This window comes from Aegilops tauschii, chromosome 7, assembly GCF_002575655.3.
Source record: "Aegilops tauschii subsp. strangulata cultivar AL8/78 chromosome 7, Aet v6.0, whole genome shotgun sequence".
In the NCBI taxonomy this organism is placed as follows: domain Eukaryota; kingdom Viridiplantae; phylum Streptophyta; class Magnoliopsida; order Poales; family Poaceae; genus Aegilops; species Aegilops tauschii.
In genome coordinates, this window is record NC_053041.3 from 537,513,310 (window position 1) to 537,527,178 (window position 13,869).

General features: G+C 43.4%; 2 non-coding genes and 1 pseudogene across 2 annotated transcripts; all 3 read left to right on the forward strand.

Moving 5' to 3' along the window:
- The first annotated feature begins 8,039 nt into the window (after positions 1–8,039).
- On the forward strand, positions 8,040–8,220 carry LOC120970303 (small nucleolar RNA Z112). Its single transcript, XR_005765024.1, has one exon. It is a non-coding gene; the product is annotated as a small nucleolar RNA Z112 (small nucleolar RNA).
- A 354-nt stretch (positions 8,221–8,574) lies between these two features.
- On the forward strand, positions 8,575–8,712 carry LOC120970304 (small nucleolar RNA snoR2/U65). Its single transcript, XR_005765025.1, has one exon. It is a non-coding gene; the product is annotated as a small nucleolar RNA snoR2/U65 (small nucleolar RNA).
- Positions 8,713–8,778: 66 nt separating this feature from the next.
- LOC120970302 (small nucleolar RNA SNORD14) lies at positions 8,779–8,912 on the forward strand (annotated as a pseudogene).
- The last annotated feature ends 4,957 nt before the right edge of the window (positions 8,913–13,869 follow it).

A 13,869-nucleotide genomic window follows, 5' to 3' on the forward strand; every position in this document is an offset into this window, starting at 1 on the left:
CACTGGCTCAATACTTCTCGGTCGTTATGTTGAGCGACGGCCGGCGGCAAGCTATCGGCAAGGACGAAAACCGTGACGGCGTCCGAGTGAGAGAGGCCGTTGGCATCCACGTCAACGTGCCACCGCGCGCCATGGGCGTCGGCGGCGAGGTGGACAGGAAGGGCACATCTTTTAATTTGGTGGCATGCATGCGTACGTGCACGTCCAAGGCTCCATCGTCGCGGCGTTCCGAGGTGCGTGCATCAGTGCATGTGGCTGGCGCCTTGCCGCCGGTGTCCGTGGGGAGCACCTCACCTCTTCCGGTGCCACCTACAGTACATACCTAGTCGAGACCACTACGAGCTCCTCTCCTTGGCGACGTGATCGTCCACTCCGGCCGCTCGATTCTTTTTCTTTTTTGATTTGATTGAAGCATCGGCGACTCGATCGATTTCTAGAGACTCGATCATGAATCTCTTTCTTTCTCGTCAACTGCAATCCGGAGCCCTATTCCTCCTCTCTTTCCTCGTCCCTCCCGTACCACGCCACGCCGGTCGCCGGCGAGGGCAGAATCGGCGGGGACAAGGACGTCCGCAGCCGGGGACAACGGCGTAGGCGACATGCATGCCTGCGATATATATATTTTGAAATAAACACATATATTTCACTAGATATATTACAAAAAGTACCCATGTGGTCATCACAATTTACGGTGCATCAAAGACTTCACAAGAAGTAAAGCTAGAATTTCAATTCGGTTGAATCTTATGCCACTCCAAAACGTCACCCACCATCGCCCTCCTCCGCCGCTGAGGCAACGTCGAAGAAAGAAGGGAACTTCCATCATACCAAGATCTAGAGGAGCACATACCAGGATGCTTTTCTAGCCAATGGAATGGACCGCCGGAAGCGACGAGACCGAGACTTTTTGTGGCACGCCGGCCGGGGTTCTTCCCCGTGTCCGATAGATCTCAGCATCGTCAACTTCATTCGACGAGATCGAAGAAAAGGAACGCCGCTGCATTCCGCCATCCACGCACCCCATTGCAAGACATCAAACACGGCAACAACAACCGACACCAACGCCATCCGAGAAAGTGTTGAGCGCCGACCATCAAACACAAATCTTACCGGATCTAAAGACCGCAAGAAGATCAAGCTACCTGCTCCCCGACGCCGTCCATTAGAACGCCACCAAGATGGAGGAAGAGCAAAAGCAGATTATTTTGACCGGCACCGTCTTCATCACTGATGCAGCACATCTGAAAACAAATTATGCCTATCCTAGCTAGCTCTGGCCGTCTATTCACTCTCGATCTCTCGCTTGCGATCGAAGACAAGAAACGCTGCACGTACGTGCATGTTAATTAATTCCGTCACCGGCTGGACTAGCATGCATCCATGCACCGTTTTCTTTTTTCTTCTTATTACGTAGTATATCTTTCTTGATATATTTTCTCCCTAAAGAAACAACTAAGGCACGTACGTACACGGTCAATGCCACCCAAATTAATCAAACGGTATTGCTAAATCTCAGCCAAGTCTCCATCGATTGGGTAACCGTTGAATCTCCACGTGGAGGTTCATGCGAGGCTATGAACGGCCCTCGCAAGATGTCATTCCACTGCCCGCAACATCCATCGCCGTAGGTTGAAATCATGTCGTCTCAACCGTCATACCATCCATCCTCCCCGCTCTCATCACGACTCAAATTGAATTACATCAAATTCGGTCTAATGTTGCTAGTTCGAGAATTTTAAATGTTATTTGCATTACGTTAAGCATTTTGTATTGATTTTAAAGTGCGTAAGCAAAATAGTATAACACATTTCCCAAGCACACCTTAAATTTAGCCTACAACTCATAATCGTAGCAGAATCATTGTTGAGACCCGAATGGAGATTTAGTAATCCGATGTCAATTTTGCATAGTACCTTGAATTGAGATGATACAAAAGGAGCCTTTACAGCTCTTGGCAAGTTGAGAAACTTTCATGCTGGCGACTCTATTCATTTTATGCCTTCTTGATAGCAACATGTCACCAAGATGTCATAACATGACACGCGACCACCAACAACGCGCCATGGTGGCCATGCTGTGCCGGCCATTGCATCGATGACCTAGTGCTTGTGGTGGTGGTCATGTGGCCACCAATCCTCTTGACTGTAGCATGTCATTAACAGAATAATTTGCATGTTTAATTTGATCATTTTACAAGGGCTTGGTCTCTGAATTTATTCTGTGTTATCTTTTGATAAAGAAATGCTGTATTGGATCCTACTTGGACGTTTCTGTTATAATTATACTAACTCATAGGCACAACATAAGTCACTTATTAGCCTATGTAATTAAGCTGGGATAAGAACAGAAATACTATACTTGTGCTGGTTTATTCTACTGCTTACTGACTGAATACATCATAGAGAATTTAGAGCATGAAATTTCTCATGTAAATTTTTTATTTTACTTTAGACATCGAGATAGAGTTCATTGAATTTTTTTGATTCATTGTTCAGTGCACTTGTGTTGGATAACTAAGCCTTGCAAATCACATGGCAGTGTAGCGATTCGTTCTTGTTCAGAATTGTAGTGAAATTTATCGGTTGTACTGTACATGCTTCTTCACTTGATTTAATTGTCTTCCACTTAATCTTTTGCATCTTTCTTTTGTCGTTGCCCATGCATCAACAATGTTTATTTTTGTTCGTGACAATGGATAAAAGTAAACTTATTGAGCTCATTTCTTGTATGATGCAGAATATGCCATGTCTTTGTCCCTTGAAAGCAAGGCCTTGGGCGTGCTTGTCGAGCGACTAGGCCTGTCATTTGCTTGCTAAGTGACAAGAAACATCACTCCTAGCGGCCAGAGGAGCAAGGCCAACACCCCTCTTCGTCAGCCCTTGCCTCGTCTCACGCGATGGGGATGACGAGCTCACTGATGGCTGCTTCCTCCTCCCCTCCCCTCCTCTCCTAGTGGCCGTATGTGGCGAGCTACCTACCCCTCTCCCCCCTCTACGGCCATATCTGAATGGATAGCACTTGGAATTGTACAGATATATGAGCACACATCCCTTTTTGTGCCTGATCTGATTAGTATAGGTTCACAGAGTCCAATTTCTGTATGTACAGATCTGGACAGCACGTGCAATTGTATAGACTATGAATGTGTACAATTGTTCATCATATACAAAAAATTCTGTTAAGTCTAATTAGTTGCTGATGGACATGGACACGTTATTCCGGCCATCGCGCCGATGACCTAGTGTTTATGGTGGTGGTCATCTGGCCATCAATCCTCTTCACTATAGCATGTTAATTTGGTCATCTTACAAGGGCTTGGTCTATGAATATATTCTGTGTTATGGTTTGTTGAAGAAATGCTTGTACTGGATCCTACTTGGTTGTTTCTGGATTAATTATACTGACTCATAGGCACTAGTTATTAATAAAAGTCACTCCCCCCTTAATAGTTAAGCTGGGATAAGAACAAAAATACTATACTTGGGTTGGTTTATGCTACTGCTTCCTGACCGCATACATCTTAGAGAATTTAGAGCATGAAGTATCTCATGTGCCGATATCTCTCTTTATTTCATTATCATCGAGTGGCATGCACGCTTTGTGCTTGTGCGCCTAGTGTAGCTAATGACACGGTCATGTGTGTCTCAGTCGTGCATAGTGGCAATAGTGTATAATGTCTCTCTGTTTTTCTGTCGTTTAACCGTGCTAGTTACACCTTAATGATGTGCTAGGCTTTGGTCTTGCAAGATTGGCTTTGGACACTGTAACACATGTATAGTTCAGTTGCTGATTAGATGTTATTCGTGAACTCTAGGTAGCCAGTTTTGGTCTTGCAAGATTGGCTTTGGACGCTGTAAACACATCTAACTACGCGGGTTATGGGGACATTTGGGTGAGCAATGTACTGGCAGCGTTAGAAGAATCTATTGTGGTCTTATAGAACCGATGATGACTAAAAATGTTATTTTTTTCTTTCTGTCCTGCAGATACATGGCTCCAGAGTATGCATCGAGTGGCGAAATGACTGAGAAACCTGATGTATTCTCTTGTAGTGTTGTCCACTTAGAGCTTGTTGACTGGTTGAAAGCTTGTTGATGCATCAAGAATATTGGGTGATGAGAGCCTTGTTGAGTGGGTGAGTTATGGTACTGAACTTTTTGCCTGAAACTGTTCCTAGTTTTTTTGTTCACTAGGATAGTGACGCAACACAGACTTGTTTCGTTGGATTAGTTAGTCATTGTAGAGGTTATAAGTTGAAATTTTACGTTAAATGCCGGGAATACAAGTATATATGTTGGAAGTATCACTCTTCATTATCAGGATATGGAGTTACGGTGTCTGTGCATGTGGCATGTCATAGTTGCTACAAGCCTAGACCTGCTGCATGTTGACGTAGCATGATGATTTAACTTGTATAAATTGTATCCTGAAATTTCTTCGACAGAACATTATTTTGGATTCCTATTTCTTCTCTATTGAAATGAACATGTAGTTCCTCCCACATGTTCCTTCATATGCTTTAGTAACTTATGCACAGGCTGTATGGAGCACGGTAGAGTGGTTTCCCTTGGTAAATATAACTTTGTTTTTACTGTGACTAGCAATGATGATACACTATAATCCCAGCTCTATGCAGACTATATGTTTCTTCTGTCATACTTGAAAGAAGATTGGATTCGTTTCTTTTTATGTAATTGTTTAGTGGTAGGCTTGAAGCATGTTGTCTTGTTGGTTTTGCAATGATGATACTATTACCCAGCTCATTATGTGACTTCCCTTTGTGGGTTGTCATGATATGAACTTCCCCTACTCTTTACGTAGTTAATTTAATTAGGGTGGCATGCTTTGATTCCATGTTGACACCTGTAGGCTCCATGGTTTCTTAAATCAATTGATGTGCAATTTTCAACCTTTGTAGTATTATATCTATGTTATTCATGCAGTTTCCACAATAAAATTGCACCGATCTTAGTTTGTGCATGCCCATCAGTTGTAAGCAAGAGCTTTGGCTTGATAATGCTTCAGTATTAAAGATGTTGCCCTTGAGAAACTCACATCGAACATTCAACTCCTAGCTACTTCATATTACTGCTTTGTGTGCCCAATGTGTACGTGTATGAGAAATACGCCAACAAGAGCGAACATCATCCATAGTTACAGAACTATGTAGGGGACAAAAGAGTTAAATTTAACTGGTGTCAGATTTTTCATGATATCGTTCTTTTTTGAGTTGGTGGCTTATTCACTAACTAGCTTTCCAAGCATTGTTGGACTATCTGGTAACTGCTAACTGAATATATGGATATCCTGTTATTTGTATTGTCCATGTCGCTCAAGCTTATGCTTGTGCTTTGGATTCATATTATTATTGCCATTCTTGAAAAATTGCATGTTGTCTTCTTGAATGGGTTACTGAGTGGTTCATAGTGTTTATCTACCCTAAACGTTTTCACACTTATATATTTTGTTTGCTTTGTGTTGTGGTATGTTCATTAGAGAGAGACCTGTTGTTTCTTTGAATATCACAGGAGATGATAGGCAAGTCACAGGCCGAGGGAGGGAAGTTGATGCACCACATGTAGTCCTTGGGTTGTCAAGCTGAAAGAAGTGGGAGACTGCGATGATCTGGCATCCCTGTTTGGCTACTATGATTCGGTGGACTCACAGCGCGATGATAGTGGTTTGGCTGCAACTGTGGCTGTGGTGTCCGCTATTTCCTTGGTTTTGGTGAGTCCCTGACCCCTCCCTCCTCTATCTCTCTCCCTGTTTAGGTATATGACTCCATTTCTTTATTAAGAAATTTCCTGCTGCCTATGCATGGTTATGAATGATTGCTTCCTGCCTCAAAATATGTCGCACCTTCGGCTCAACTACAATTTATGTCGCACCTTTCTGATTCTTCGATGTTTCTGTGCTGGTTAGGACCTTGTGCTACTTGGGTTTGCTATTATGGTTTGGTAAATATTTAGGATCTTGACATGCTACTGTATATGGTGTAGAAGTTGATATGAAATGACATATCTTTTTATCACACTTTCTCTAGTTTTTGGAAATGGCCCATGTCTAAATTTGAGAGGATCCCTATGTAGTTTTGAACCTTTGTAGCATTATATCTATGGTGTTCATACAGTTTCCATGATAAACTTCCACCGATCTTAGTTTGGACCTCTATATGAGGACATGCCCATCAGTTGTACACAAGAGCTTTGGAAGCTTGATGCTTCAATAGCAAAGATGTAGCCCTTGAGAAATTCACGCCGACGATTCAACTCCTGGCTCTTTCATATTACTGCTTTATGAGAAGTACACCAACATGAGTGAACATCATCCATAGTTAAAGAACTTTGTAGGGGACAATAAGGGTTATATTTAACTTGTGTCAGATTATCTCATGATTTATCCCATGCTGTCGTTCTTTTTGTCTTGATGGCTTATTCACTAACTAGCTTTGTAAGCATTGTTCGACTATCTGGTAACTGCTAATGGAAGACTATCTGGATACCCTGTGATTTGTATTGTTTGTGTCGTTCAAGCTTTTCCTTGTGCATTGGATTTCATATTATTAATAGTCCATTTTCTTGTAAAATTGCATGTTGTCTTCTTGAATGGGTTCCTGAGTGGTGAGTATTGTTTATCGACCATGCACATTTTTACACTTATATTTTGTTTTTTTGTGTGGTATGTTCATTAGAGAGAGACCTGACTTGGTGTTTCTTTGAATATCATAGGAGATGATGGCTAAAGGGGGCAAGTCACAGGCTGATGGAGTGAAGTTGATACGCCACATGTAGTCCTTGGGTTGTCAAGCTGAAGGAAGGAGGAGACTGTGCGATGATCTGGCATCCCTGACGATTTGGTGGACTTGCAGCGCTATGATAGTGGTTTGGCTGCAACCATGGCGTTGGTGTCCACCCTTTCCTCGGTTTTGGTTAGTCCCTGACCCCCCTCTATCTACTACTCCCTCCGTTCCTAAATATAAGTCTTTCTAGAGATTCCAACAAGTGACTAGATACGGAGCAAAATGAGTGAATCTACACTCTAAAATATGTCTACATACATCCGTATGTTGTTGTCCATTTGAAATGTCTAAAAAGACTTATATTTAGGAACGAAGGGAGTACATGTGATCTGAGATGACCTGGCCATTGAGCTTGGCTTGATGGTCATAGTCTGCTTCCATTCATTCTTCTCTTTGCGGAGTCTTCATTGTCGGCAAAATGGTACTCTTGACGAAGTGCATTATGCAATTGGTTTCCCTGATCATCATCATTTTGAAATAGAAGAGGCGGAGTACATGAGTAGGTATGTGTGTGAAAACGGAACAGGTGTGAGATCTAGTCCAGGTAGCTAGCTAGCTGCAAGACCACCTACTCCTGAACCCGAACCAAGCAAATTGCAAATTAAGGTTCAGTTTCAAAAACACAGGAATCTGAGCAGTAGTACGAGCAGTATAGTTGGTGGAACCGTTTGTGTTTGGTCACCTAATTTAGTTAAAGCTCATGCTTAATCTAATCCCTAAATGAGATTGTTAATTAGACAGACTGTAATTGGCATCTGTACTGTGTGTTGTTGGACATGAACTTGTTACATTAGTGTAGTAGCTATTTTTGGTCCTCTATAAATCATGCTATTGCGCTGGGCTGTGCTGGTTGGTTTCTAGATTTTGATCAAGAACTGTGGTATTCTGACATGGTTGTTTCTAGTTGATATTGTGTACTAGACTAGATGATATTCTAACCAAGGAATGTGCAATGTAGGTGCTATGCAATGTGTATTTTCATTCTTAGATGATGATGGATGCTTGTCCTCTTCTTGAGTGGGTTCCAGAACATAGCGTTTGTTTGTTGTTCTTGTTTGGTCAAAATGTGCTCCTGCCTACTACATGGTATCTGAGGCATAATTCTTTTACCTAGTAGAGGACATTTTTTTAGCACAAAGGGATCGTTTTAAGTATGTAGCAATTATATTGGCCCTCCTAATTTAAGTTTCTGAGATGATTTTGCTTCATTTGTTTCGCTTTTGTGTTTTTAATACATCTTGTCTCAGTGAAGAGCTCTAGACCATAGGAAGTGTCGTATGACACTGTACAACAGCTCTTCTCTGCAGCTGCAAGTGTCCATCCTTACATGATAGCCTCTGTGGTTTGGTCTTGGATGGAAATACCCATTTGCACATGCTTGTTCAGCCGTGTGGTTGATTTTAAACGGGTCTCTGAGTGGTTTTATTGCAGGTGCTTTCTATTCTATTTCTCTTAACTAGATTTTTGTCAACAATTTCTTTATTTGCTTGGGCCTGAGACTAGCCACAATGGGTAGTAACATAGAGTAGTAACATGCCCATGTTACTACTCTATGTTACTACCTCTATAGTGGGAGTAACATATGTGTGGTAACATGCAACACTTCATTTATTAGGCTATAGACTCATCTTGCCTTGATATGTGTGATGTTACTCATACTAGTAGTAACTAGCTATGTTACCACATCTCTCTCTTTCTTCATTTATTGCTTGCCACATCATCTATTTTATCTAGATATATGTGATGTTACTACCTATGTTACTCCCATTGTGGGTAGTCTGATGCCAAGTCTCCGGTAGCCTTGACTGGAGATGCTACATTGTGTCGAGAGAGAATCTTGGACGTTTCACATTTGATAGGAACATGTGGCTATTATTCAGTCGGTACACTGAGCCGTTTTTGTGATTGGAACTTCCTGCTTGGCATACTTAGTTGTAGTATAGTATTTGTTGTAGTTGATTTGAAATTTGGGAACTCAATGACGATGATGATAAAACTAAGGCTTGTTTCTCAAAACATTCGCAGTTGTCGCCTAAGAGTTTTGCCTAAGAGTTTTTGCCCTGCCAGGCTTGAGAGCTAATGTTGCTAATTCCTTCCTTGAATGTCTGAGCGATGTTAATTTCCCCAGTTTAACCATGCTTTTTAATCTCGGAAAAATAATACCATAACAAGGTGTCTCTTTTGGTAAATAATTCACTCAGTGCACTAGGAACCTACCATGTATTGGCGGCCCATTTAACACATCCCTTCTTTGTATACATATATTGTGCATTCTGAAACTTGTTATCTGCATCATCCAGATGGAAGCGGCTCGATTGAGAATGCCATGCCAGGAAGGAGATCACCATGCTGTTCCCTGAGGGTCACAACTGTATCTATAATGCCTAAGGCGTTCTCTTCTCCAGAACAGAGGAGGGTCCCAGAGAGGTCAGAACCTCATGCCTCTCTCTGTTTGCATTGCTCTGCTTTGCTTCCAGATGGAATCACCAGCTATACCTTACAGTCTTAACCTGACATCATTTTAATTACTTGTGCTGACAAACTGAACATGGTACTTCTGCCATCATAATTTCATGCTAGCCTGTTAGTATACCTGCTGTCTAGTTGGCGGCACTGATGCATCATGTCAGAAATAATTAAAGAACACTCCTAGACTCTACTGGAATTGACCATCTTCTTTGGGCGAGGCACAGGTGCAAGATACAATTGGGATCCAGTTGTGGGCTCGCAGGCATAAGCGAGAGCTAGGAGGATAACTTAGCAGGCATGCATGAGACCTCCAATCTATGTGTGTTTGATTTAGTTTGTCTCATTTATTGTCCGCCATGTTGGTGTGTCTGAAACGTATGATCAAAGGTAGATATATCTTTTGATTCTTTGTCTGTGTTGAACTGAGCCTAGTACTCGATGTTGATGAAGGATGTGTGGCCAGGACCATCGTGCGCTGAGACTGGCTGTTTAGTGCATGTTGATTTGTACCACTATATTTGCTGCTTTATCGTTGCGTATAGGGCTGCTCCAGGCTTTTTGTATGCTCTACATGTTTGTTTATTACTTCATTTTTAATAGGGAGGCTTTTATCTTCTGCAAGTGTTACGGTGGTGACTGGCCTTTATAGAAATGCTTGTTGATCGGTGTCATAGTTTCCACAATTGTTGTTTAAGTTCTAGCATTCATTCTAATATTTTCTATGAAAGAAGTGGTAATCTTTCGTGCATTCCTCTGATACATTGCTTTTGGAACTACTAACTTTTTGCGTGGAATGCTTTTGGAGCTACTTGTGCACTACTCTCATCTATTTGTTTTATTTCCACAGGTAGTGTGGAGTTTGATGGTGATCCTGCTGTGTTTGCTACTTTGGTGGCAGGCTATGTGACCAGTTTGTCAAGATGATGCTGTTGTGGCGCATGCAACACTTGGTTTCTGACTTGGGTTGGCGTTGGCCGACTATTGGTTGAACATGAATGTCTATTTGCCATTCTGAATGTTAGCTCAGCTCAGTATGTATGTAACTGGTATTGCTTGGCTGTGTATTCTCCAGTTTGATGGCGATCCGTCTCCAGTTTGTCAAAGATAATGGTGTTGTTGCAGCGCTGCCAAAATGTCGAGCTGCTACCAGTTTGGGTGGTGGTGGAATGTTGTAAACCGTAGAGTTGGTTTGTCATTTGGTAGTAGTTGTAAACTTTGGATTGTACCAGCAGCAGATTGGCTCTGTTGAATCCTTGCTTCCCTGAAATATGAATGAATGTCTGCTTCATGAATGTTGTTAGCTCGTTGATTCATTTCAGTATATAATAAGTAGTGCAAACTAACTGGTGGTATTTGCTGGTTGTCTGTCGTGTCTTTTGAAACCAACCAAAATACCCATAGGTGGCCTATCTAGTCCCCTGCAAAGCAAAATGCTACTGCAATCCTCAAAGCCACGTTTGAACAGAACAAGCAACTGGCAGTTGTTCATCAACTTAATATGTATGCATCTCTTTTCAGGATTTTAGCTGTTTTCAAACTTGCCACTAGAAACTGGAGCCATGTTAACCTGGTCATGGTGTTTACTGTTATGAAAAGCACATATCAGGTAGTATAATATACTCCCTCTCTCTCTCACTTTATAAAACGTGCGCGTACCTCTAGGTTATCAATTTGACCAACTTAATAGAGGTCATATATTACAAATAACATACCATTATAAACTTCAGATGTTCTACTTTCAAACGGTATAATTTCTGTGTTATATAGTTTTTATTACGATGAAAAAATGGCAACCTAGGTATACACGCGGGACTTGCAAACTGAAACGGAGGGACTAAGACTACCTACAGTGGGAGTAACATAGGTAGTAACATCACACATATCTAGATAAAATAGATGGTGTGGCAAGCAATAAATGAAGAAAGAGAGGCATGTAGTAACATAGCTAGGTTACTACTAATATGAGTAACATCACACATATCAAGGCAAGATGAGTCTATAGCATAATAAATAAAGTATTGCATATTACCACACATATGTTACTCCCCACTATAGAGGTAGTAACATAGAGTAGTAACATGAGCATATGAGCATGTTACTACTCTATGTTACTGCCCATTATGGCTAGTCTAATACGAGTCTTACATGAGCAAATGTGAAAGGAAGAAAAACCTAGCTAATAAATCGGAATTAGTGTAAAAGCCCCTATGGATTGGAAACAACCTGGCGTTATTTTAGGCAGTACCGGTACTAATTAGGAAACATGTGGGTCCTCCGACCTGATCGAATCGTTTTCCTCCTCGAAATAAAGCACTCAATCAATCCTTCCCAAAACCAAGCATGGGGTGCGCGTGCGGGGGTGCGCGTGCGACTTATTAGCTAGAAATATTCATTCTTCCGCGCGGGGTGCGCGTGCGACTTAGGACTTGAGACGATGTTTTCCTTGGTTAGTCGTCGCTGGTGAGGTTTGATGGACAAGCTCGCTATTGTCCGCGTACTTCTCTACATCCGTGCTTGACGACGCCTTCCTACCACCGTCCATAGACTTAGGAGTGATCGAAGTCACCGAAAATTCTCTATAATGAACAAAGTCACGCTACTACCGAGCTTAACGAGTAGCTCACGAAACTCGCAAGCTCGATCATTTAACTCGTTAGTGTTAACGAGCAAAAATTGCTGCTTGGCTCGGTTCATTAAGAAAACGAGCCGAGCTCAAACGAGTCGAGCAGCTGAGCACTCATTAGACTCACCGAGCTTCGAGCTTTTTGTCCAGCCCTACCCGAGACGGTCGGTCAGGCACGCTGCTCACCCAAGGAAATGTGTGTTTTGTGTTTTCATTGACATGTGGGACATCACGTGAGCAAACCGACGATAGGCAGATTCCCTCGTCTGTCACGCGTCGGCTGAGTTATTATAAGAGGGAGAGTAGGCTGCTCAGAAGAAAAAGAAAGAGAGGAGGTAGAAGAGATAAAGGGCCGAGTTTAGATATACACAGAATCCAAGAAATTGATGAGAGCGTAAGTGGGTCATATGTTAATATAGTACTACATCCGTCCTTATATGTTGACCCCTTTTGTATTTCATGTCAAATTTTGACCATATATTTAACTAACAAAATGTGTCACCAAAAATTATATCGTTGAATTTGTATTTGAACATAGGTTTCCATGGTATAGGTTTTTATGACATGCATTCACATTATATTATTTAAATATATGAAAACACTAACGCCCACACGTGTGGGCGTTAGACAACTCACCCACATGTCCATCGTCGTCCAGCGCCTTTTGCACGAATCTTGGCATGAAAATGCTGATTTTGTATGTCACGTAGGACAACTCGTGCCGCGCACCACTTCTGTTCCCCATCTCCCACGACTGCCCATTCTCCCACTCTCCCACACCCAAGCTGTCATTTGCCATGTTTTTGAATGGTACATGGCAACTGCCCTATTTGTGATTGTAAGCAGATAGCAACTCTCTTTTTACCCCGAACATGTTATTGTTGCCACGTCTATTTGTAGCGCTACATGGCAACTGTCTAGTGTTAGTAGGTGGCAACTCCTAAAGATACCACCATCGCCCACATGCCCGTCTCCTTTCCCACACACGAAAAGCTATCAGTTGCCATGTATTTTGCAGGGTACATGGCAACTGCCCTAGCGTGCTTGTAAGCAGATGGCAACTCTCTTTTTACCCGAAACATGTTTTTGCCATGTTTTTTAGTGCTACATGGCAACTGTTCAGTGTTAGTAGGTGGCAACTCCTAAAGTTTTTCAAATCATGGTAACTGTAGTAGACCAGACCATACATGGCAACAGCTGCAGTTGCCCAAAAATGGCATCCGGCACTTGACCTAAGATGGCAACTGCAGTTGAGCAACCATGGCAACTGTAGTTCAGCAACATGGCAACTGCAGTTCAGCAACATGTCCGGACCATGGCAATCGCGGCGCGACGCGTGGTTACTGACACGCGGGGCGTGTGGCTCGCAGGCGGGGAGGGGCGACGGCCGAGACGGGTCGTGCGGGCCGCGCGCTCGCTCGCCCGGACGTGCTCGTGCGGGGCGATCGCGCTGCACCGGACGTGTGGGCTGTGGCTGCGCGCGCCCGCACGCGGTCGTGCGGGCGGGGTCGTCTCCGTGCAACACAGGGCGTGCGGCACAACCATCCGATACACCACACGTGTGACAGTTATCGGCCTCCTAAATATATAGTCAAAATTTGACACTAAATACGAAATACGAAGGGAACAATCAATCAGACAGAGGTAGTACTATGGGCGAACCGCCTCACCTTTCTTTCGACCGCGCCGCTATTCGACTCGCGCGCTCCCGAAAATTCCCCGCCTCACTCGCGCCCTTCCTCCCGCCATGAGCACCTCGTCCGGCCGCCGCTCCTCGCCGCCGGCCTCCTCCTCTGGCCAGAAGCGGGCGAGGGGCGACGACGATCCCGGTACGTCGCTTGTTTCCACCTCCGCCTCCGCCCCCGCCCCGGCCCAGGACCCTCGCCGCGCCTTCGCCTCCTCCCTGTTCGCCGATTTCGGGAGCTACATGTCCGCGAAGAACAGCAAGCTCTCCGCGCAGTTCGACCCCGACTCCGAC